This window comes from Lygodium microphyllum, chromosome 24, assembly GCF_053477565.2.
Source record: "Lygodium microphyllum isolate KBCC chromosome 24, Lygodium_microphyllum_v1.1.10, whole genome shotgun sequence".
Lineage (NCBI taxonomy): Eukaryota > Viridiplantae > Streptophyta > Polypodiopsida > Schizaeales > Lygodiaceae > Lygodium > Lygodium microphyllum.
In genome coordinates this window covers 94,770,617-94,795,289 of record NC_141158.1, presented here as the reverse complement: position 1 = coordinate 94,795,289, position 24,673 = coordinate 94,770,617, and the positions used below count along the sequence as shown (strand labels likewise).

General features: G+C 42.5%; 3 pseudogenes; all 3 read left to right on the top strand.

Moving 5' to 3' along the window:
* The first annotated feature begins 2,878 nt into the window (after positions 1 to 2,878).
* On the top strand, positions 2,879 to 3,322 carry LOC148015383 (glyceraldehyde-3-phosphate dehydrogenase, cytosolic pseudogene; annotated as a pseudogene).
* Positions 3,323 to 11,944: 8,622 nt separating this feature from the next.
* On the top strand, positions 11,945 to 12,388 carry LOC148015382 (glyceraldehyde-3-phosphate dehydrogenase, cytosolic pseudogene; annotated as a pseudogene).
* An 8,622-nt stretch (positions 12,389 to 21,010) lies between these two features.
* On the top strand, positions 21,011 to 21,454 carry LOC148015381 (glyceraldehyde-3-phosphate dehydrogenase, cytosolic pseudogene; annotated as a pseudogene).
* The last annotated feature ends 3,219 nt before the right edge of the window (positions 21,455 to 24,673 follow it).

Genomic DNA, 24,673 nt, shown 5'->3' with positions numbered 1-24,673 from the left:
CATCTCCTCCATACTTTCTCCTTATCTTTGTACTAGGGCCATGAGTCTTGGCTCCTGGTCTTCCAATTCCTTGCTCATTTTCCCCTGCTCTTTTCTTTCAAGGCTCAACTTTTCAGTCATGGTTTCCATCTCTCTATGGTGTTGCTCCTCTTCTTGCTTCCTTTTTTCTTCCCTTGCGGCAAACTCTTCCATGCCTCGTTTGATCCGATCTATTTTGCTGCCAAATCCTCATGTTGCATGATTAAAAGTTTATATCCTCTCTGCATTTTCACTATCACTTGATTTTCATCTTTGAGCCATTTGCCGCCATCTTTCTCCTTGTCATCTTTGGCCTTTAGTTCCTGTTTTAGATCAAATATCTCCTTTGTTGTATAGCCATTTGCCTCGTCTTTTCAAGTTGGAAGGTTGCCACCGACTCCTTTTCCGATTCCAACTCAACCACCGCTATCTTTCTTTCCTCCTTTCCCTTCTCGTAGTTCAGTAACATATTCATCATAGTTTGCTAGTGGCATCATAGTAGTAGGGATTGGAGTGGTTGAAGCCTCCACCTTTTGGTATTTCGGATCCTACCTAGACTTGGCATTTGTGGCTGGTATTTTTTTCCCAATGGATATAGTCTCCACACTCTTTCCTTGGGCTAGTTCATTATTAATGAAGTACTGAATCCATGCCACAAAATTGTTTACATCGGCATTGGCCGAGATGCTTGGAGTGAGAGTGGTTGTTTCGCTGATGGGCACCAAGAGGGGCGGGATGGGATGGATGGGAGCCTTGGCCTTGCCTTCAATGACCACAAGCGGTTTAACTTCAATTACATGAGTGCTTGAGCCATGTCCCTCATCCCTGGGTGGACTTAAAGCCCCTAGGTCATCGAGTAGGCTTTGTTGTTCTATGGACCAGTGAGTTGCTTGTCTTCCTCCTCCTTTCTCCTCAACTCCGCCTCCTTTTCTGCAACTCTTCTTTCTCTCTCTTCCTCTATTTTCCTTGATTCTTGTGCTAGCTTTTTAGCTTCTTCCTTCTCTTTCTTCATCCTCTCTTCAACCTCTTTTTCTAACTCCTTCTTGGCTTTTTTGGCTTCCTCTTTCAACTCCTCTATCTCTTGCTTTTTCTTCTTCTCCCTCTCTTTAGCCTCTCTTAGGAATTCCCTTTTGGCTCTCTCTAGATATTCTTTTTCCTTCTTCCTACCCTCATCCTGTTTCTTCTTCTGAGCTTTGTTTTTAGTGGGCTTCTTTACTTTTTTAATTCTAGATTGAGCCTCCTAATCCTCCTTCTCTATCTCAGTTTCTGTCTTGTCGCTCCATGACTCTTTCTCCTGGTGGATCGGTGACCTATTTGGAGTCTCATCCTCTCCTTTTTCTCCTTGCTGAGCTTCTTTTATAGCCTCCTAGATGATGACTGTCAACACACTTCCATATCCAATGAAAGAGGCTTTTGAGAAAGGTTTCTTTCTCTTGGTACTTTTAGAGGTTGAGGACTCTCCACCTATTGGGTCTTCTACCCAGGGCTAGTGCTTTGGCTGCTTGGTATATAGTCTTGCGCACATAGTCGTTCTAGTCTACCTCATCCAAGGTGTGGGCTGCCACATTCTCTAGCACAGGCACACTGATTCAGTGCATGAGGGAGTTATAGCGCTAGCTGGAGAAGAGTGAGTGCACAAATTTTTCCTACATGCGGGCCTCAGTATTGGGGATATCCTGTATGCTGATGTTGTCATTTGTCAAAACATCCTCCCTCTTCATCTTTAGCATAACATACACATCTCTCTTATGTTTCTTCTCCACCTTAGGCTCCAACCCTAGTGCCTTCTCTACCAAGGCCTAGTTCAATGTCACCTACACATGTTTAGTATTCTCCCCTCTTCCCATAGTCACCATTCTGCATTCTTGATCGCAGATGTAGGTTCTAAAAAATTCCACACACTTTTTGTGGTCAAGCTCTTGCACAAAATTCTCTAGGTACTTCGAGAGGTTACATTGTTTCACCACTCTCCTTGTAGAGTCCTCCTTAGCTACCACCTCTTGGAGGTTGTGGATACTGTGGAATTTTAGCTGATTACAAGCACAGTTTTCTATGTTGATGCCATACTATGTCCTCTCCTCCTCCATGAAAGGGAGTCGGTGAACATGATCTTGCTGCAACATCTTTCGTTTCTGTCATGAACCATGATTCCCATTAGTGCTTTCAAAACAATTATTTGCTGAAAAGAAAGACTTCATGTTTGTTGAATGAAAACATTTAAGCCCCAAAATAAGCTTTCCTTTTAGACTTTTCACCCTTTATTTCAAAAATTTTGTGATATTTTTCCTCAATCATAAGTTAACATGTTTCTTTCCTTTCTGCATTTAAGTGTAGAGTGAGGTTTTCATGACGGTGTGTTTCTTCTTATGTGTTTATACATTTGCTTGATTTTGATTGGTTCTGATTTGACTCACCTTACCCCCTGCCCTTCCGGATTTGAGAAGAATCCTTTCTAGGATTGAAGGTTAGTAGGCCAAGGGCATTCAGCGTACACGTCAAGTGTTTACCTTCGCATGAGCCAATCATAGAAACCTGGATTGTACTCCAACTGAGCTTCACGGTGTCATATTGCTGCGCATTTGAGGTGTGAAAACCACCCGAAAGTTGTGTGTGCGATTCGATACTTTGTGCATACTTAGTTGTTGTGATTACATTTATTCTCTGCGTATGAGTATAGTAGCGAGTATGAAGGGTTGCTTTCAGTCTATGTTGAACTGGGTCAAGGAGAGAAGACATTACAACTATTCAAACAAATGCACGAGGAGGATATCTCTCTGGATAGTATCACACTTGTCTGTGCTTTAAAAGCTATAAAGAAAGTAATCATATCAGCATCTTCTGCAGTTGCCCCAATGTTGTGATGGGTGTTAATGAGGAAAAATACAAACCAGGGATGCAAATTGTATTAAATGCCAGTTGTACAACAAACTGTCTAGCTTCACTTGCAAAGGTTATACACCAAGAGCTTGGAGTTATTGAGGGTCTGATGACTAAGGTCTATGCAACTACTGCAACTCAAAAGACAGTGGGAAAGGTGCTACCTGCGCTGAATGGTAAGTTGACTGGCATGGCATTTAGAGTTCTGACTCCTGATGTTTCAGTTGTTGATTTGACTTGCCAACTGAAAAAAGATGCTTCTTACGATGAAGTTAAGGCAGCAGTCAAGGCTGCGTCTGAAAGCTTAATGAAAGGGATCCTTGAATATGCTGAGGATGATGTGGTCTCTACCGACTTTGTTGGAGATGAGAGGTCCAGCATCTTTGATGCAAAGGCAGGCATTGCTCTGAACAAAACAAATTTATGAAGTTTGTGGCATGGTCTGACAATGAATGAGGCTACAGCAACCGAGTGGTGGATCTCATCAGCCATATTGCTTTGGTTGCTGCTGGCAAGAAATATTGAGATCTTCTAATCTACGCGACTTCGAGGTTGGGCCTGTCATTAAGCTGGTGGTTTTTGTGTAACACTAAAGAGTTTTTGCTTTTTCTGGGGCAGAGCCGTGCTTTAGGGGAAAGGAGCTGCGCTTTGGGAAAAAGGAATAAGCTAATCTGGGGAAAAACAAAGGACGGCATTAGTGACGAGGAGTAAGGGAAGAAGGGAGGACTCTGCTGCTCTGCTGCTTCAGAGGAAAGGAGATATGCTCGTGATGACAGAATTTTTCTGGTAACTGATTATAAACAGTCATCCAGATAACATAAAGGTTCTTAGGATTTTGCTCCAGTTCTTGGCATGGGCCTTCCAAGAAGGAAGAGGTAATAAGGATCGACGAGAGAAGACATTGGGAAAAACACAGAAGAATAAGGGAGGAAGAGCAAAAGCAAGAAAATAAGGGAACAACTTTAGTAGTAGTGAAAAGAGAAGCACATACGCTCTGCCATGAGTGCTCTTGATGAAGCCAACCAGGCTATTCACACGTTGCTGAGGATCTAGAAGCTGAAATTCAAGCAGACTTCGTGGAGGAGCAAGCGTCATTCCGAGAAGCATTGAGGATATTTTTCTGGATTACAAAGGTAGACGGGCAGACTTGATCAAAGTTCTTACTTTAGATGTGGAAGAGTTCTACAACGAATGCGATCCAGAAAAGAAGAAGGCTGGACAGAATGGTTATCACCGCACCGAGATGAATAGGAAGGTTTACAAAATTGGGAAGTCTGGAGAAAAACGAAAGCATCACCTCGTCAGGAATGGGATTCCCATGGGGGATCGAATTTTTTTTTACTGATGACGCCTTTACTGCAAAGCTTCTCTATCATCACAGTGATGTTGTTCTTCTTAATCCGATGGATCAACTTGCGATCCTGTATGACTGATTAAGAACCATTGATCAACTCGATTTACTGAAAAGTGTCTCGTTCATTATTTCGAATACCTATAGAAAGACAGATTTTGTCCATACCGGACCTGCCATGAAAACAGAATGTACTCAGCATTTTCAATCGGAGCAAGAAAAGTTGAATAAAGTAAACAGTGTTTCGATTATTGGAGGAGGCTTCCTGTTAGTTTGGAATTAACTGGGAAGATTGTTGTTGATTGATCTGAGAATAAAGTTGTCCTTATGCACAGTGTTGTATATACTTTGGCTGGAACCGCCAGTCTTTAAATCAGAAAGGATCTCTTCTATTAACAGCTTGTTTATACACTGCTTTTAATTCAAGGATTGGATTTGATCAAACAGTGAACTAGAGATTGCTAAGTTCAACAAAGACAGAAGTGCTACTGAATTTTGGCAGTGAACTTTGCTGTATTTCTGTAATGTTATTGCCATGGCTTCTTGAGTGAATTAGAAGCTTCTGAGTTACGTATTCAGATCCTGTATTTATCCATGTTCAGCTTCTCAACCACATCCTTTATAGCCTGAACAGTGGATAAGAAAGAAATAATGGAGGTTCTATCATATTCATGACATCCATCATAGGAAAAAAAACGGGCTTGTTTCTTGGCGTTTCTGTTATAGGAGCCTCAATTGCAGCTGTCAATTATCTCATAAGATGAGCTGGACAAATACTTGAATTTACAAGATTTCACTCTTTATTTTGAAGTCTGAACCATACACACAATATTCACTTGATTGGTCTTCTATCCTGAAATTATTCAAAGTCCTCTGTGGATGCGACTTTGCTTTCATGAACTCTTCGACATCTTTGGTGAACCCGACGTGAAAGCGTCGCAGAAATTTCAGGATGGGAGATTCTTCAGCCTCTATTTCAGCTTCTTCTACAACTCCAGTTGTGTCTACTTCAGCTCCATCAATGACTGCTGCGTCAAGTACTTCAACAGAGGATCTAAAACAGATTTTGCAGAATATGTCCATGTATATGCAGCTCTAGAATCAGCAAACACAAATGTATATGCAGCAGCAACAACAATTGCATCAACAGCAGTTGTCTCAGCAAAGGCAACTCTATTCGGAGCAGGAGAATGCAAACAGCGCGACTAAGGCTATTGAAGCAGTTGAGAGTGAGAAGAAGCTATTTGACGTGCGTAATGTTTCAGCATATTTGAAGACATATGAGATCAAGATGGGATTTTTTGGAGTTCCTGCTGGACTTATGAGTAAGTACTTCCTTCGTCTTGTCACACCTGCTTTGAGGACAAAAGTGACTGATCTTTTTATTCAAAATACACATTGGCAAGATTTTAAGAAGGCCTTGAAAGAAGAATACTTCCTTGAGGACTTTGGTATGGCTACTCGACGGTCATTCCAAGAGTGGGTCTACATGCCAAACAAAGGTCTTGCTGCTTCGGAGTTGATTCGAGAATTTGAAGAGAGGTATAGTCAGCTTGATGCCATTGAACAAAGAGCATTGGATGTTGAAAAAGTTGAGCTTTTCTTGCAAGCTGCAGATCCTGCTCTTCAAGAAGAATTGGGTGAGCTTCTTGAAGATCGCACGAAGCCTATGGGTCTTAAAACTGATTGGCAGGATGCTCAGGATGCAGTCTCGACATTGACCAAGAGGAGGATATGGAAGACTCGCTTACAGAATGGTTCCATGACACCTACACCATCATCTGCTCCTATGCCTACTTCTATCCCTGTTATTTCTTCTCCTCCTCAGCCAGTTTCTTGGCCTATGCCAGTGCCTACTATTTCCACTCCACCTATTCCTCCTGTTCCACGACTGATGCCTACACCTTCTGCTCCAAAACCATCCGCTCCATCGGTGCCTACCTCTATTGATGACATAATCAAAGGCATTACAGATTTGACACTAGAGTCAGTCAAAGCGGAGTTGGTGGGTAAGTTGAAGGAGCAGTTTGCTTCGACTGTGCCTACTACTTCTTCTAGTGCTCCTACTGCACCTAGGAGTGCTCCTAGTGCACCTAGGAGAGATCAGAGATGTATTTGGTGTGATAGTACGGAGCATCAGCATTGCAGGGATTGTGACTCTTTCCAGGATGCAAGGAGGTAGAATTTGGTATATTGGAGGCAAGATGGTAAGATTTGGTTGACTGAGACAGGAGCTCCAATTGCTACCAACTTTGGTAAAGGTGGAATGAAGAAGTTAGTGGAGGACATGGCTACGCGTACTTCTTATGTGACGGCTAGAGGTGATGCTTCTGCATATGGAGTAGAGATTGAGAAGGGATCAAAGACTCAGTCCGCACTATGGGCTTATACTATGGAGACTGCAAACAAGGGGAAAATTCAGCAAATTGTTTTGACTAGTGTAGGCTCTAGCATCAGATCAGAGACAGGTTGGGACTCGCCTGTTGACAGGTATTCTATTTATGCTTATTTGGCTAAATCTCATGGTGCAGATGTATTTGTTGAGGAGAAGCATAAGAGGAATGAAGAAAATCCAAGTGCAGCTAAGAAGACTAGAGGGGGTGAGTTTGTTACTCCACCTACTGCAGGACCGTCTTCAAGACCTGGGCCAGATCGATAGATGGAGGATGCTCAAAAGAGGGAAAAGAGGCAAGAGCCTAGAGAGAGAAAACAACCAGGATTCAGATTGATGTCCGATATTGAGACATCTACAGATATGAAGAAAATCTTTAATGATAAGATACTTGGTAGTGAGGTGACTTTCACTATTTCTGAGATTTTGGGCATCTCAAAAAGAGAGTTTCAGGATCAGTTCCAGGAGGTCCTGAAGAGGAAAAGACATGCATTGGCTACCACTGATACACAGGGAGTTTTGATTGGAGAGTTGGATGAGGATGATGATGAGGTTATGGTTGATAATGCTTCTGTTTTGCCGCAGGTAGAGAAGAGGGTTCAGCCTATGCATTATGCTGAAATTGATGAGCCTGTTTTGATACCGCGTAGTCACTTTTCGCGGAGCCATTGGGCTAGGGCAACTACAGAGACGATGGTAAAGGTTGGAGAAAAACAGGTGCCTTATGTTGCATTGGTTGATCATGGTTCAGAGATTAATCTCATAGTTCGTGGAGTTTATGAGAGTAACAGATGGCCTATGGATGTAGAGCATGGGTGGCGTATGAGAGCCGCCAATAACACTGCATGTGATTTATATGCTGGTTGCCCTAGTGTCAGGGTTTCTATTGGTGATGTAGAGGAGGATTTTCATTTCTTTATGCAGGATTCATGCTCTTATCCCATAATTCTTGGTCAGCCATTCATTACAGAGATGCGCATGGAAACAAAGGTCATGGATGATCGATCTGCTTATGCACGGATTCGCAGTAAAGATGGTATGAGAGCAGTTCAGTTTATGATTGTATGTGTGAATCATGTTAGAAACAGGGATACTCTCAGAGATGCACCCTTGCCCACTGTAAGGGATTCGGGTTTTCATTAGGTACCGTCGTTTCGCGAGACGACGGTGGTACAGAGGAGAGGAGATTGGAGTTCTCGCCTCTTGGCAGCAGCAGTGTTATCTCCTCTGGTTATGTTGGGATTTCAGCAAACAGTTCAATGAGTTATCAGAAGACTTCTAGGTTGCCTAGAGCTGCCAGGCAGTATATATGCAGGAAGGAGAAAAAGTTGAAAAATGCAGGAATTTTGGAGGATGATGAGCACATAGATGGTATGTATGACAGTGTGATTTGTGCAGATACGATGGCAGAGATGGGAGATATGCTGAAAACTGATATGTTGAATTGTCATGGTAATGTATTAGTGTAGTCCCTGGACATGTTTCATGAAATTGCAGATTTTATGTCACAGATTGAGTCAGAGGCTGAGGTAACTCAGCAAAGAGTGTTGAGTGCTGAAGAAATTCAGCAAACAGAGTTTCCAGCTGGTTATGATCAGCTTTCAGAGAGACAGAGGGCTGAAAATTTTCAGCCAACAGAGTTTACTACTAAAATATTTCAACATTCAGAGTTTGGGGCTGTTCCTATGCAGTCCATAGAGCAGAGGGCTGAGAATATTCAGCCATTGGAGTGCAGAATTACTGATTTACAGCAAGGTTTATGTAATGCAGAAGAGCATAATGAAGCCAGGGTTGACACGAAATAAAAAACTGTGGATAAGAAGGTGAAGTCGGTTGCTGTACCGCTTCCACCTGACAGTGATCAGCAAATAGAGAGGGCTACTAAACAGCAAATTTTGAGAAATCCGGAGCATATTGGTCATAAATTTTCAGCAGAGACACTTGCTGAATTGAAAATTGGAAATGGTGAATTCTTGTTACCCATAGAGAAGCAATGCTTTCAGGATATGCTTGAGCGCCATGGAAGGGGATTTGCTTTTTTGCCACATGATATTGGATGTGTGAATCCTGATATTGTTGCTCCTATGGTCATTTTTACTATTCCTCATATCCCATGGAATCTCCGACCTATTCCAGTGCCTAAAGCACACTTGCCAAAGCTGATTGATTTATTGAATGAGAAAATCAGGATGGGAATCCTTGAGCCTTCATCTGCACCATACTCAAACAGGTGGTTTACAGTTCCAAAGAAGAATGGTACTCTCCGATTTATTTAAGACATGCAGCCAGTGAACAGAGTTACTATCAGGAATGTTTGTATAGGTCCAGTTGTGGATGAGTTTGCAGAGGCATTTGCTGGACGTGCCATCTATTCTTTGGGTGATTTGTATTCGGGTTATGATCAGTTTCAGCTGGCTTTGGAAAGCAGGGACATAACCACCATGAGAACTCCTATTGGGCTTGTGAGGATGTGTACCTTGCCTCAAGGTGCCACTAATTCTGTTGCGCATATGATGAATGCCATGCATAAGGTTCTTCATGATTACATACCTCAGCTTACTATGCCTTTCTTGGATGATGTGCCCATTAAGGGGTGTGCAGAAGAAGAGAAGAATGAGAGCCTAAATGAGCAGGGATGCAGATACTTTGGGGCTGATCATATTTCAGCATGTGAGAAGATTTTGGCCAGGTTAGAAGAAGTGAACTTGACACTTTCAGGGCAAAAATCTGTTTTTGGAGTGAATGAGGTTGTTATTGTTGGGCATATGTGTGGATATTATGGCAGGAAACCCTCACCTGATAAGGTGAATGCTATAGGCAAGATTGCAGAGTATTGTTCTACTACTTCAGAGGTACGGAGATTCATTGGTGCTTGTGTGTTTTATATGATTTGGATACCTCATTTTGCACACATAGCAGATTGTTTGTATCAGCTGCTTCGAAAGGGGCAGAAATTCTATTAGGATGAGAGCCACACTAGAGCCATGCGGAAATTGAAAAAGTTATTGCAGAATGCACCTACTCTCAGAAAAGCGGACTATAATTGTGATAGGCCTATTGTATTGATAGTTGACCCTAGTCCAATTGGCATAGGTTGGGCTGTGGGTCAAGATGATGCAGATGGAAATAGGTATGCTTTTCGGTTTGGGGCGAAAGTCCTAAACGAGAGACAGAGGAGATATCCGCAAATCAAGAGGGAGTTATTGGGGATTGTCACGGCTCTCAAATGTGACAAGGAGTACTTTATTGGAGCTTCAGTTGTGGTAGAGACAGATTGCTTGCCATTGATTGGTATGATCACGAGTTGCTCTACTCCGGATATAGCCATGTTGAGATGGATTGCATACATCAAGTCATTAAATCCGGAATTTAAACACATAGCAGGGAAGGATAATCCAGTGGCAGATATGTTGTCTAGAGCCAGATATGATGATGAGGAGACTCTACTTGCAGAAGAGGATGATGCAGAAATTTCAGCCATTATGGTTGATCATGTTTGTCATGTCTATGATATTGTGGCTTTCATAGAAGAACTTTATGTTGGAGATTGGTTGCAGATTGGCAGGTACCTTAGTACACTAAGCAAAAGAGATGAATGGACAGATGAAGAGTTCAAGAAGATCAGAAGGAAAGCCTATGGTTATTTTCTCAAGGATGGATTTCTTTGGAAGCATCCAAAGAAAAGAGGCGGATTACCTTTGCGGGTTGTCTGCGATAGAGAGACACAGTTACAGGTGATGAGGGAGTTTCATGAGAGTCCTTGGGCTGGTCATAGAGGAGTATGGGCTACTTATGAGAAAATCAAGGAGAAATATTGGTGGAAAGACATGTACAGAGATGTTTCTCACTTTGTTGAGACTTGCAGAGACTGCCAGATGTATTCAGTAGTGCGTCATAGAGATGAGCTTCATCCGACCTATCCGCTATGCATTCATTATAAGTGGGTAGTTGATACGGTTACCATGCCTATGGGTCTATGGCAGATGAGATACATTGTTTTGGCTAGAGAGGATCTTACTAATCATGTTGAGGGCAGATCTTTGAGAACAAAGACCACTAGTGCAGTGTGTAAGTTCTTATTGGAGGAAATTTTCTGCAGGTATGGTTGTGTGGGTAAGATCACTGCGGATCGTGGTGAATTGCATGCAGATGAAGCTAGGGAGTTTTTCTCTCAGCTAGGAATCAAATTGGCTCTAACCACAGCATATAATCCAGAGGGAAATGGAAACAGTGAAAGAGGGCATCCGCCTATAGTGAAAGCATTAGCCAAAGCATGCAGAGGACGGATTGGAGAATGGCCAAGACTTCTACCATTTGCTCTATGGGCTGATCGTACGACTCATAGTGTTACCACAGGATATATGCCTGCAGAGTTGATGTATGGTCAGAAACCTGTTATGCCAATTGAGACTTGTGCTTTGACTTGGTCAGTTTTACCATGGCAGGAGGATTTGACGAGAGAGGAGCTCTTAGCTCTTTGGATTCGACAGTTGGAGAGGAGACGTGAGGATATTCAGCTAGCTATTGACAGGTTGAAGGTTGCTAGACTGAGAAATAAGGACAGGTTTGACAGCAGGCATCGTTTGCGACCAAGAGCAATAGAAGAGGGAGATTGGGTATTGGTGTTTGATAGCAGCCTTGAAAATCAGCATACTACACTTCGGAAGATGGTGAGAAGATGGTTTGGGCCATACATAGTCAGACATGTCTTTGATAATGCAACATATGAGCTGACTGAATTGGATGGGACTGTGCTTAGAGTGCCTATTGCTGGAAAAAGAATCAAGATTTTCAAGAAAAGAGATGATGAGGATTATGCATTAGAAGAATTTTCAAGAGAAGAGCAACAACAAGAAACTCTAATGGAAGAGACAGATGATATGACGGATAATCTTGTTGATCTACCGGAAATGCATAACGAAGAGATTGATTTGTTTGTGGATCTTGATGATAATGATCATGGGTAGTTGTTCCATCCGGAGGATGCGCAGGATTAGAGGGGGTGGATGTCATATTGCTGCGCATTTGAGGTGTGAAAACCACCCGAAAGTTGTGTGTGCGATTCGATACTTTGTGCATACTTAGTTGTTGTGATTACATTTATTCTCTACGTATGAGTATAGTAGCGAGTGTGAAGGGTTGCTTTCAGTCTATGTTGAACTGGGTCAAGGAGAGAAGACATTACAACTATTCAAACAAATGCACGAGGAGGATATCTCTCTGGATAGTATCACACTTCTCTATGCTTTAAAAGCTACAAAGAAAGTAATCATATCAGCATCTTCTGCAGTTGCCGCAATGTTGTGATGGGTGTTAATGAGGAAAGATACAAACCAGGGATGCAAATTGTATTAAATGCCAGTTGTACAACGAACTGTCTAGCTTTGCTTGCAAAGGTTATACGCCAAGAGTTTGGAATTATTGAGGGTCTGATGACTAAGGTCTATGCAACTACTGCAACTCAAAAGGCAGTGGGAAAGGTGCTACCTGCGCTGAAAGGTAAGTTGACTGGCATGGCATTTAGAGTTCCGACTCCTAATGTTTCGGTTGTTGATTTGACTTGCCAACTGAAAAAATATGCTTCTTACGATGAAGTTAAGGCAGCAGTCAAGGCTGCGTCTGAAAGCTTAATGAAAGGGATCCTTGAATATGCTGAGGATGATGTGGTCTCTACCGACTTTGTTGGAGATGAGAGGTCCAGCATCTTTGATGCAAAGGCAGGCATTGCTCTGAACAAAACAAATTTATGAAGTTTGTGGCATGGTCTGACAATGAATGAGGCTACAGCAACCGAGTGGTGGATCTCATCAGCCATATTGCTTTGGTTGCTGCTGGCAAGAAATATTGAGATCTTCTAATCTACGCGACTTCGAGGTTGGGCCTGTCATTAAGCTGGTGGTTTTTGTGTAACACTCAAGAGTTTTTGCTTTTTCTGGGGCAGAGCCGCGCTTTAGGGGAAAGGAGCCGCACTTTGGGAAAAAGGAATAAGCTAATCTGGGGAAAAACAGAGGACGGCATTAGTGACGAGGAGTAAGGGAAGAAGGGAGGACTCTGCTGCTTTGCAGCTTCAGAGGGAAGGAGATATGCTCGTGATGACAGAATTTTTCTGGTAACTGATTATAAACAAACATCCAGATAACAGAAAGGTTCTTAGGATTTTGCTCCAGTTCTTGGCATGGGCCTTCCAGGAAGGAAGAGGTAATAAGGATCGACGAGAGAAGACATTGGGAAAAACGCATAAGAATAAGGGAGGAAGAGCAAAAGCAAGAAAATAAGGGAACAACTTTAGTAGTAGTGGAAAGAGAAACGCATATGCTCTGCCATGAGCGCTCTTGATGAAGCCAACCAGGCTATTCACACGTTGCTGAGGATCTAGAAGCTGAAATTCAAGCAGACTTCGTGGAGGAGCAAGAGTCATTCCGAGAAGCATTGAGGATATTTTTCTGGATTACAAAGGTAGACGGGCAGACTTGATCAAAGTTCTTACTTTAGATGTGGAAGAGTTCTACGACGAATGCAATCCAGAAAAGAAGAGGGCTGGACAGAATGGTTATCACCGCACCGAGATGAATAGGAAGGTTTACAAAATTGGGAAGTCTGGAGAAAAACGAAAGCATCACCTCGTCAGGAATGGGATTCCCATGGGGGATCGAATTTTTTTTTACTGATGACGCCTTTACTGCAAAGCTTCTCTATCATCACAGTGATGTTGTTCTTATTAATCCGATGGATCAACTTGCGATCCTGTATGACTGATTAAGAACCATTGATCAACTCGATTTACTGAAAAGTGTCTCGTTCATTATTTCGAATACCTATAGAAAGACAGATTTTGTCCATACCGGACCTGCCATGAAAAGAGAATGTACTCAGCATTTTCAATCGGAGCAAGAAAAGTTGAATAAAGTAAACAGTGTTTCGATTATTGGAGGAGGCTTCTTGTTAGTTTGGAATTAAGTGGGAAGATTGTTGTTGATTGATCTGAGAATAAAGTTGTCCTTATGCACAGTGTTGTATATACTTTGGCTGGAACCGCCAGTCTTTAAATCAGAAAGGATCTCTTCTATTAACAGCTTGTTTATACGCTGCTTTTAATTCAAGGATTGGATTTGATCAAACAGTGAACTAGAGATTGCTAAGTTCAACAAAGACAGAAGTGCTACTAAATTTTGGCAGTGAACTTTGCTGTATTTCCGTAATGTTATTGCCATGGCTTCTTGAGTGAATTAGAAGCTTCTGAGTTACGTATTCAGATCCTGTATTTATCCATGTTCAGCTTCTCAACCACATCCTTTATAGCCTGAACAGTGGATAAGAAAGCAATAATGGAGGTTCTATCATATTCATGACATCCATCATAGGAACAAAAACGGGCTTGTTTCTTGGTGTTTCTGTTATAGGAGCCTCAATTGCAGCTGTCAATTATCTCATAAGATGAGCTGGACAAATACTTGAATTTACAAGATTTCACTCTTTATTTTGAAGTCTGAACCATACACACAATATTCACTTGATTGGTCTTCTATCCAGAAATTATTCAAAGTCCTCTGTGGATGCGACTTTGCTTTCACGAACTCTTCGACATCTTTGGTGAACCCGACGTGAAAGCGTCGCAGAAATTTCAGGATGGGAGATTCTTCAGCCTCTATTTCAGCTTCTTCTACAACTCCAGCTGTGTCTACTTCAGCTCCATCAATGACTGCTGCGTCAAGTACTTCAACGGAGGATCTAAAACAGATTTTGCAGAATATGTCCATGTATATGCAGCTCCAAAATCAGCAAACACAAATGTATATGCAGCAGCAACAACAATTGCATCAACAGCAGTTGTCTCAGCAAAGGCAACTCTATTCGGAGCAGGAGAATGCAAACAGCGCGACTAAGGCTATTGAAGTAGTTGAGAGTGAGAAGAAGCTATTTGACGAGCGTAATGTTTCAGCATATTTGAAGACATATGAGATCAAGATGGGATTTTTTGGAGTTCCTGCTGGACTTATGAGTAAGTACTTCCTTCGTCTTGTCACACCTGCTTTGAGGACAAAAGTGACTGATCTTTTTATTCAAAATACACATTGGCAAGATTTTAAGAAGGCCTTGAAATAATAATACTTCCTTGAGGACTTTGGTATGGCTACTCGACGGTCATTCCGAGAGTGGGTCTACATGTCAAACAAAGGTCTTGCTGCTTCGGAGTTGATTCGAGAATTTGAAGAGAGGTATAGTCAGCTTGATGCCATTGAACAAAGAGCATTGGATGTTGAAAAAGTTGAGCTTTTCTTGCAAGCTGCAGATCCTGCTCTTCAAGAAGAATTGGGTGAGCTTCTTGAAGATCGCACGAAGCCTATGGGTCTTAAAACTGATTGGCAGGATGCTCAGGATGCAGTCTCGACATTGACCAAGAGGAGGATATGGAAGACTCGCTTACAGAATGGTTCCATGACACCTACACCATCATCTGCTCCTATGCCTACTTCTATCCCTGTTATTTCTTCTCCTCCTCAGCCAGTTTCTTGGCCTATGCCAGTGCCTACTATTTCCACTCCACCTATTCCTCCTGTTCCACGACCGATGCCTACACCTTCTGCTCCAAAACCATCCGCTCCATCGGTGCCTACCTCTATTGATGACATAATCAAAGGCATTACAGATTTGACACTAGAGTCAGTCAAAGCGGAGTTGGTGGGTAAGTTGAAGGAGCAGTTTGCTTCGACTGTGCCTACTACTTCTTCTAGTGCTCCTACTGCACCTAGGAGTGCTCCTAGTGCACCTAGGAGAGATCGGAGATGTATTTGGTGTGATAGTACAGAGCATCAGCATTGCAGGGATTGTGACTCTTTCCAGGATGCAAGGAGGCAGAATTTGGTATATTGGAGGCAAGATGGTAAGATTTGGTTGACTGAGAGAGGAGCTCCACTTGCTACCAACTTTGGTAAAGGTGGAATGAAGAAGTTAGTGGAGGACATGGCTACGCGTACTTCTTATGTGACGGCTAGAGGTGATGCTTCTGCATATGGAGTACAGATTGAGAAGGGATCAGAGACTTAGTCCGCACTATGGACTTATGCTATGGAGACTGCAAACAAGGGGAAAATTCAGCAAACTGTTTTGACTAGTGCAGGCTCTAGAATCAGATCAGAGACAGGTTGGGACTCGCCTGTTGACAGGTATTCTATTTATGCTTATTTGGCTAAATCTCATGGTGCAGATGTATTTGTTGAGGAGAAGCGTAAGAGGGATGAAGAAAATCCAAGTGCAGCTAAGAAGACTAGAGGGGGTGAGTTTGTTACTCCACCTACTGCAGGACCGTCTTCAAGACCTGGGCCAGATCGATAGATGGAGGATGCTCAAAAGAGGGAAAAGAGGCAAGAGCCTAGAGAGAGAAAACAGCCAGGATTCAGATTGATGTCCGATATTGAGACATCTATAGATATGAAGAAAATCTTTAATGATAAGATACTTGGTAGTGAGGTGACTTTCACTATTTCTGAGATTTTGGGCATCTCAAAAAGAGAGTTTCAGGATCAGTTCCAGGAGGTCCTAAAGAGGAAAAGACATGCATTGGCTACCACTGATACACAGGGAGTTTTGATTGGAGAGTTGGATGAGGATGATGATGAGGTTATGGTTGATAATGCTTCTGTTTTGCCGCAGGTAGAGAAGAGGGTTTAGCCTATGCATTATGCTGAAATTGATGAGCCTGTTTTGATACCGCATAGTCACTTTTCGCGGAGCCATTGGGCTAGGGCAACTACAGAGACGATGGTAACTGTTGGAGAAAAACAGGTGCCTTATGTTGCATTGGTTGATCATGGTTCAGAGATTAATCTCATAGTTCGTGGAGTTTATGAGAGTAACAGATGGCCTATGGATGTAGAGCATGGGTGGCGTATGAGAGCCGCCAATAACACTGCATGTGATTTATATACTGCTTGCCCTAGTGTCAGGGTTTCTATTGGTGATGTAGAGGAGGATTTTCATTTCTTTGTGCAGGATTCATGCTCTTATCCCATAATTCTTGGTCAGCCATTCATTACAGAGATGCGCATGGAAACAAAGGTCATGGATGATGATTCTGCTTATGCACGGATTCGCAGTAAAGATGGTATGAGAGCAGTTCAGTTTATGACTGTATGTGTGAATCATGTTAGAAATAGGGATACTCTCAGAGATGCACCCTTGCCCACTGTAAGGGATTCGGGTTTTCATTAGGTACCGCCGTTTCGCGAGACGACGGTGGTACAGAGGAGAGGAGATTGGAGTTCTCACCTCTTGGCAGCAACAGTGTTTTCTCCTCCGGTTATGTTGGGATTTCAGCAAACAGTTCAATGAGTTATCAGAAGACTTCTAGGTTGCCTAGAGCTGCCAGGCAGTATATATGCAGGAAGGAGAAAAATTTGAAAAATGCAGGAATTTTGGAGGATGATGAGCACATAGATGGTATGTATGACAGTGTGATTTGTGCAGATACGATGGCAGAGATGGGAGATATGCTGAAAACTGATATGCTGAATTGTCATGGTAATGTATTAGTGTAGTCCCTGGACATGTTTCATGAAATTGCAGATTTTATGTCACAGATTGAGTCAGAGGCTGAGGTAACTCAGCAAAGAGTGTTGAGTGCTGAAGAAATTCAGCAAACAGAGTTTCCAGCTGGTTATGATCAGCTTTCAGAGAGACAGAGGGCTGAAAATTTTCAGCCAACAGAGTTTACTACTAAAATATTTCAACATTCAGAGTTTGGGGCTGTTCCTATGCAGTCCATAGAGCAGAGGGCTGAGAATATTCAGCCATTGGAGTGCAGAATTACTGATTTACAGCAAGGTTTATGTAATGCAGAAGAGCATAATGAAGCCAGGGTTGACACGAAATACAAAATTGTGGATAAGAAGGTGAAGCCGGTTGTTGTACCGCTTCCACCTGACAGTGATCAACAAATAGAGAGGGCTACTAAACAGCAAATTTTGAGGAATCCGGAGCATATTGGTCATAAATTTTCAGCAGAGACACTTGCTGAATTGAAAATTGGAAATGGTGAATTCTTGTTACCCATAGAGAAGCAATGCTTTCAGGATATGCTTGAGCGCCATGGAAGGGGATTTGCTTTTTTGCCACATGAGATTGGATGTGTGAATCCTGATATTGTTGCTCCTATGGTCATTTTTACTATTCCTCATATCCCATGGAATCTCCGACCTATTCCAGTGCCTAAAGCACACTTGCCAAAGCTGATTGATTTATTGAATGAGAAAATCAGGATGGGAATCCTTGAGCCTTCATCTGCACCATACTCAAACAGGTGGTTTACAGTTCCAAAGAAGAATGGTACTCTCCGATTTATTTAAGACATGCAGCTAGTGAACAGAGTTACTATCAGGAATGTTTGTATAGGTCCAGTTGTGGATGAGTTTGCAGAGGCATTTGCTGGACGTGCCATCTATTCTTTGGGTGATTTGTATTCGGGTTATGATCAGTTTCAGCTGGCTTTGGAAAGCAGGGACATAACCACCATGAGAACTCCTATTGGGCTTGTGAGGATGTGTACCTTGCCTCAAGGTGCCACTAATTCTGTTGCGCATATGATGAATGCCATGCATAAGGTTCTTTGTGATTACATACCTCAGCTTACTATGCCTTTCTTGGATGATGTGCCCATTAAGGGGTGTGCAGAAGAAGAGAAGAATGAGAGCCTAAATGAGCAGGGATGCAGATACTTTGTGGCTGATCATATTTCAACATGTCAGAAGATTTTGGCCAGGTTAGAAGAAGTGAACTTGACACTTTCAGGGCAAAAATCTGTTTTTGGAGTGAATGAGGTTGTTATTGTTGGGCATATGTGTGGATATTATGGCAGGAAACCCTCACCTGATAAGGTGAATGCTATAGGCAAGATTGCAGATTATTGTTCTACTACTTCAGAGGTACGGAGATTCATTGGTGCTTGTGTGTTTTATATGATTTGGATACCTCATTTTGCACACATAGCAGATTGTTTGTATCAGCTGCTTCGAAAGGGGCAGAAATTCTATTGGGATGAGAGCCACACTAGAGCCATGCGGAAATTGAAAAAGTTATTGCAGAATGCACCTACTCTCAGAAAAGCGGACTATAATTGTGATAGGCCTATTGTATTGATAGTTGACACTAGTCCAATTGGCATAGGTTGGGCTGTGGGTCAAGATGATGCAGATGGAAATAGGTATGCTATTCGGTTTGGGGCGAAAGTCCTAAACGAGAGACAGAGGAGATATCCGCAAATCAAGAGGGAGTTATTGGGGATTGTCACGGCTCTCAAATGTGACAAGGAGTACTTTATTGGAGCTTCAGTTGTGGTAGAGACAGATTGCTTGCCATTGATTGGTATGATCACGAGTTGCTCTACTCCGAATATAGCCATGTTGAGATGGATTGCATACATCAAGTCATTAAATCCGGAATTTAAACACATAGCAGGGAAGGATAATCCAGTGGCAGATATGTTGTCTAGAGCCAGATATGATGATGAGGAGACTCTACTTGCAGAAGAGGATGATGCAGAAATTTCAGCCATTATGGTTGATCATGTTTGTCATGTCTATGATATTGTGGCTTTCATAGAAGAACTTTATGTTGGAGATTGGTTGCAGATTGGCAGGTACCTTAGTACACTAAGCAAAAGAGATGAATGGACAGATGAAGAGTTCAAGAAGATCAGAAGGAAAGCCTATGGTTATTTTCTCAAGGACGGATTTCTTTGGAAGCATCCAAAGAAAAGAGGCGGATTACCTTTGCGGGTTGTCTGCGATAGAGAGACACAGTTACAGGTGATGAGGGAGTTTCATGAGAGTCCTTGGGCTGGTCATAGAGGAGTATGGGCTACTTATGAGAAAATCAAGGAGAAATATTGGTGGAAAGGCATGTATAGAGATGTTTCTCACTTTGTTGAGACTTGCAGAGACTGCCAGATGTATTCAGTAGTGCGTCATAGAGATGAGCTTCATCCGACCTATCCGCTATGCATTCATTATAAGTGGGTAGTTGATACGGTTACCATGCCTATGGGTCTATGGCAGATGAGATACATTGTTTTGGCTAGAGAGGATCTTACTAATCATGTTGAGGGCAGATCTTTGAGAACAAAGACCACTAGTGCAGTGTGTAAGTTCTTATTGGAGGAAATTTTCTGCAGGTATGGTTGTGTGGGTAAGATCACTGCGGATCGTGGTGAATTGGATGCAGATGAAGCTAGGGAGTTTTTCTCTCAGCTAGGAATCAAATTGGCTCTAACCACAGCATATAATCCAGAGGGAAATGGAAAGAGTGAAAGAGGGCATCCGCCTATAGTGAAAGCATTAGCCAAAGCATGCAGAGGACGGATTGGAGAATGGGCAAGACTTCTACCATTTGCTCTATGGGCTGATCGTACGACTCATAGTGTTACCACAGGATATATGCCTGCAGAGTTGATGTATGGTCAGAAATCTGTTATGCCAATTGAGACTTGTGCTTTGACTTGGTCAGTTTTACCATGGCAGGAGGATTTGACGAGAGAGGAGCTCTTAGCTCTTTGGATTCGGCAGTTGGAGAGGAGACCTGAGGATATTCAGCTAGCTATTGACAGGTTGAAGGTTGCTAGACTGAGAAATAAGGACAGGTTTGACAGCAGGCATCGTTTGCGACCAAGAGCAATAGAAGAGGGAGATTGGGTATTGGTGTTTGATAGTAGCCTTGAAAATCAGCATACTACACTTCGGAAGATGGTGAAAAGATGGTTTGGGCCATACATAGTCAGACATGTCTTTGATAATACAACATATGAGCTGACTGAATTGGATGGGACTGTGCTTAGAGTGCCTATTGCTGGAAAAAGAATCAAGATTTTCAAGAAAAGAGATGATGAGGATTATGCATTGGAAGAATTTTCAAGAGAAGAGCAACAAGAAGAAACTCTAATGGAAGAGACAGAGGATATGACCGATAATCTTGTTGATCTACCGAAAATGCATAACGAAGAGATTGATTTGTTTGTGGATCTTGATGATAATGATCATGGGTAGTTGGCCCATCCGGAGGATGCGCAGGATTAGAGGGGGTGGATGTCATATTGCTGCGCATTTGAGGTGTGAAAACCACCCGAAAGTTGTGTGTGCGATTCGATACTTTGTGCATACTTAGTTGTTGTGATTACATTTATTCTCTACGTATGAGTATAGTAGCGAGTGTGAAGGGTTGCTTTCAGTCTATGTTGAACTGGGTCAAAGAGAGAAGACATTACAACTATTCAAAAAAATGCACGAGGAGGATATCTCTCTGGATAGTATCACACTTCTCTGTGCTTTAAAAGCTACAAAGAAAGTAATCATATCAGCATCTTCTGTAGTTGCCCCAATGTTGTGATGGGTGTTAATGAGGAAAAATACAAACCAGGGATGCAAATTGTATTAAATGCCAGTTGTACAACGAACTGTCTAGCTTCGCTTGCAAAGGTTATACGCCAAGAGTTTGTAATTATTGAGGGTCTGATGACTAAGGTCTATGCAACTACTGCAACTCAAAAGGCAGTGGGAAAGGTGCTACCTGCGCTGAATGGTAAGTTGACTGGCATGGCATTTAGAGTTCCGACTCCTAATGTTTCAGTTGTTGATTTGACTTGCCAACTAAAAAAAGATGCTTCTTACGATGAAGTTAAGGCAGCAGTCAAGGCTGCATCTGAAAGCTTAATGAAAGGGATCCTTGAATATGCTGAGGATGATGTGGTCTCTACCGACTTTGTTGGAGATGAGAGGTCCAGCATCTTTGATGCAAAGGCAGGCATTGCTCTGAACAAAACAAATTTATGAAGTTTGTGGCATGGTCTGACAATGAATGAGGCTACAGCAACCGAGTGGTGGTTCTCATCAGCCATATTGGTTTGGTTGCTGCTGGCAAGAAATATTGAGATCTTCTAATCTACGCGACTTCGAGGTTGGGCCTGTCATTAAGCTAGTGGTTTTTGTGTAACACTCAAGAGTTTTTGCTTTTTCTGGGGCAGAGCCGCGCTTTAGGGGAAAGGAGCCGCGCTTTGGGAAAAAGGAATAAGCTAATCTGGGGAAAAACAGAGGACGGCATTAGTGACGAGGAGTAAGGGAAGAAGGGAGGACTCTGCTGCTCTGCTGCTTCAGAGGGAAGGAGATATGCTCGTGATGACAGAATTTTTATGGTAAATGATTATAAACAGTCATCGAGATAACAGAAAGGTTCTTAGGATTTTGCTCTAGTTCTTGGCGTGGGCCTTCCAGGAAGGAAGAGGTAATAAGGATCGACGAGAGAAGACATTAAGAAAAACACAGAAGAATAAGGGAGGAAGAGCAAAAGCAAGAAAATAAGGGAACAACTTTAGTAGTAGTGGAAAGAGAAGCACATACGCTCTGCCATGAGCGCTCTTGATGAAGCCAACCAGGCTATTCACACGTTGCTGAGGATCTAGAAGCTGAAATTCAAGCAGACTTCGTGGAGGAGCAAGCGTCATTCCGAGAAGCATTGAGGATATTTTTCTGGATTACAAAGGTAGACGGGCAGACTTGATCAAAGTTCTTACTTTAGATGTGGAAGAGTTCTACGACGAATGCGATTCAGAAAAGAAGAGGGCTGGACAGAATGGTTATCACCGCACCGAGATGAATAGGAAGGTTTACAAAATTGGGAAGTCTGGAGAAAAACGAAAGCATCACCTCGTCAGGAATGGGATTCCCATGGGGGATCGAATTTTTTTTTACTGATGACGCCTTTACTGCAAAGCTTCTCTATCATCACAGTGATGTTGTTCTTATTAATCCGATGGATCAACTTGCGATCCTGTATGACTGATTAAGAACCATTGATCAACTCGATTTACTGAAAAGTGTCTTGTTCATTATTTCGAATACCTATAGAAAGACAGATTTTGTCCATACCGGACCTGCCATGAAAAGAGAATGTACTCAGCATTTTCAATCGGAGCAAGAAAAGTTGAATAAAGTAAACAGTGTTTCGATTATTGGAGGAGGCTTCCTGTTAGTTTGGAATTAACTGAGAAGATTGTTGTTGATTGATCTGAGAATAAAGTTGTCCTTATGCACAGTGTTGTATATACTTTGGCTGGAACCGCCAGTCTTTAAATCGGAAAGGATCTCTTCTATTAACAGCTTTTTTATACACTGCTTTTAATTCAAGGATTGGATTTGATCAAACAGTGAACTAGAGATTGCTAAGTTCAACAAAGACAGAAGTGCTACTGAATTTTGGCAGTGAACTTTTCTGTATTTCTGTAATGTTATTGCCATGGCTTCTTGAGTGAATTAGAAGCTTCTGAGTTACGTATTCAGATCCTGTATTTATCCATGTTCAGCTTCTCAACCACATCCTTTATAGCCTGAACAGTGGATAAGAAAGCAATAATGGAGGTTCTATCATATTCATGACATCCATCATAGGAACAAAAACGGGCTTGTTTCTTGGTGTTTCTGTTATAGGAGCCTCAATTGCAGCTGTCAATTATCTCATAAGATGAGCTGGACAAATACTTGAATTTACAAGATTTCACTCTTTATTTTGAAGTCTGAACCATACACACAATATTCACTTGATTGGTCTTCTATCCAGAAATTATTCAAAGTCCTCTGTGGATGCGACTTTGCTTTCACGAACTCTTCGACAACGGTCTAGATCGAAGGGTGGACTGCCTATGTGTGTGATGTAAGTCAGGGCATCCATTAGGAAGTTTTCGGGGCTAGCAATATGTAACTCTTGCTTGGTCAGGAGGCGATCAAGGTAAGGGTGTCCTTTGATATGCTCTTCCATGGGTCAGCCACCACAAATAATTGTTAACACCCTATATGAGGTTGGAGTGACATAATTTGGGTCATACTCCGGTGTCTTGATTGCATGTCGTTTCTCAGCATTGGTCATTATTTGGCGACCTTTAGGTTCCCATTGCAATCGAAGAGTGTACTAGTTCCGTAAGAATGGGGATTCAGTTTCAGCAAGTTGTTTCAACTCCTCGATTTCTTGGTCAGTGATAGATGAAGTAGCTCGCTTATCGTATGATGTAATGAGATGCTGTTTGATGGCTTGCCCTCTAGATATCTCAATGCTGAGCAACTCTGCAGAGCTGAGTGGGGTGCTTTGATGAATGCGAATTCTGATGTGTCCCATGAATAAGGCATCATACTAACTTCAGTTGCTAAGGGCTCTTGCAACATAGGCGATCATAGCTCAAAGCCAACGACATGAATGTGGCATCTAAGCATCTAAGGCAAGAAATAACATCATCCCGTATGTCTTCAGCTAGATCTGCGGCTAGTGTCAATAATGATTTTTGCTCATAAGAGGGTCTAAGGCCTGCGGGTGGTTGGGGTTTGACAGAACTAGAGAGTTTGGTAGTAGATGGTTGTGGTTTCGGTTGTTCATGAGATTGCGGTTGGGTCCCTTGCACAACGGGGTGGGACTCGATTGCTAATGGGGCACTACTACTTGCGGATGCGACTTCTTAAGTCTTGGTAAAGTTACATGGTACTGGTTTGGGAGTAGCAGGCTAAGATTTGGGCTGTCAGACTTGGTCGATTTTCATGGGCATAATCGGTTGTGAGAGTATGGGCTTGGTGTCTCGAGGCTTATGTGACTTTAGGCCTTGACACATTGTATGGTTGGGAATGGTTAAGCGCAAGGGTGGTGTTTGATCAGTGCTTTTGGTTGTTTTAGCCTTAGGGATCCATATCCAGGTATTACCCTCATAATAGCCTTGCACTTGCAATAGGGTCTTGAGAACCCATCATGGCTTAACCGTACGTCACTGTCTGTAGCTTTGTCTTGGCCTCCTAGGTTTTGAGGTTACATTCTTAGACTTGCAAAGGCATGGCCGATTGCTCTTTGGTGCAGGCTCTGATATTGAGATACCCATCTAAACTGGGGTTCATGGGCCTTGGGTTTGGCCTTAGCGGGTTGCTGGCGTAGAGGCTTGGCGAGTTGTAACAAGTTCCAACCCCCTCCTTAGACTTGGCTGCTGCAGGTGTTTCTATCAGTGGCTTTGTGGATCTCGTAGG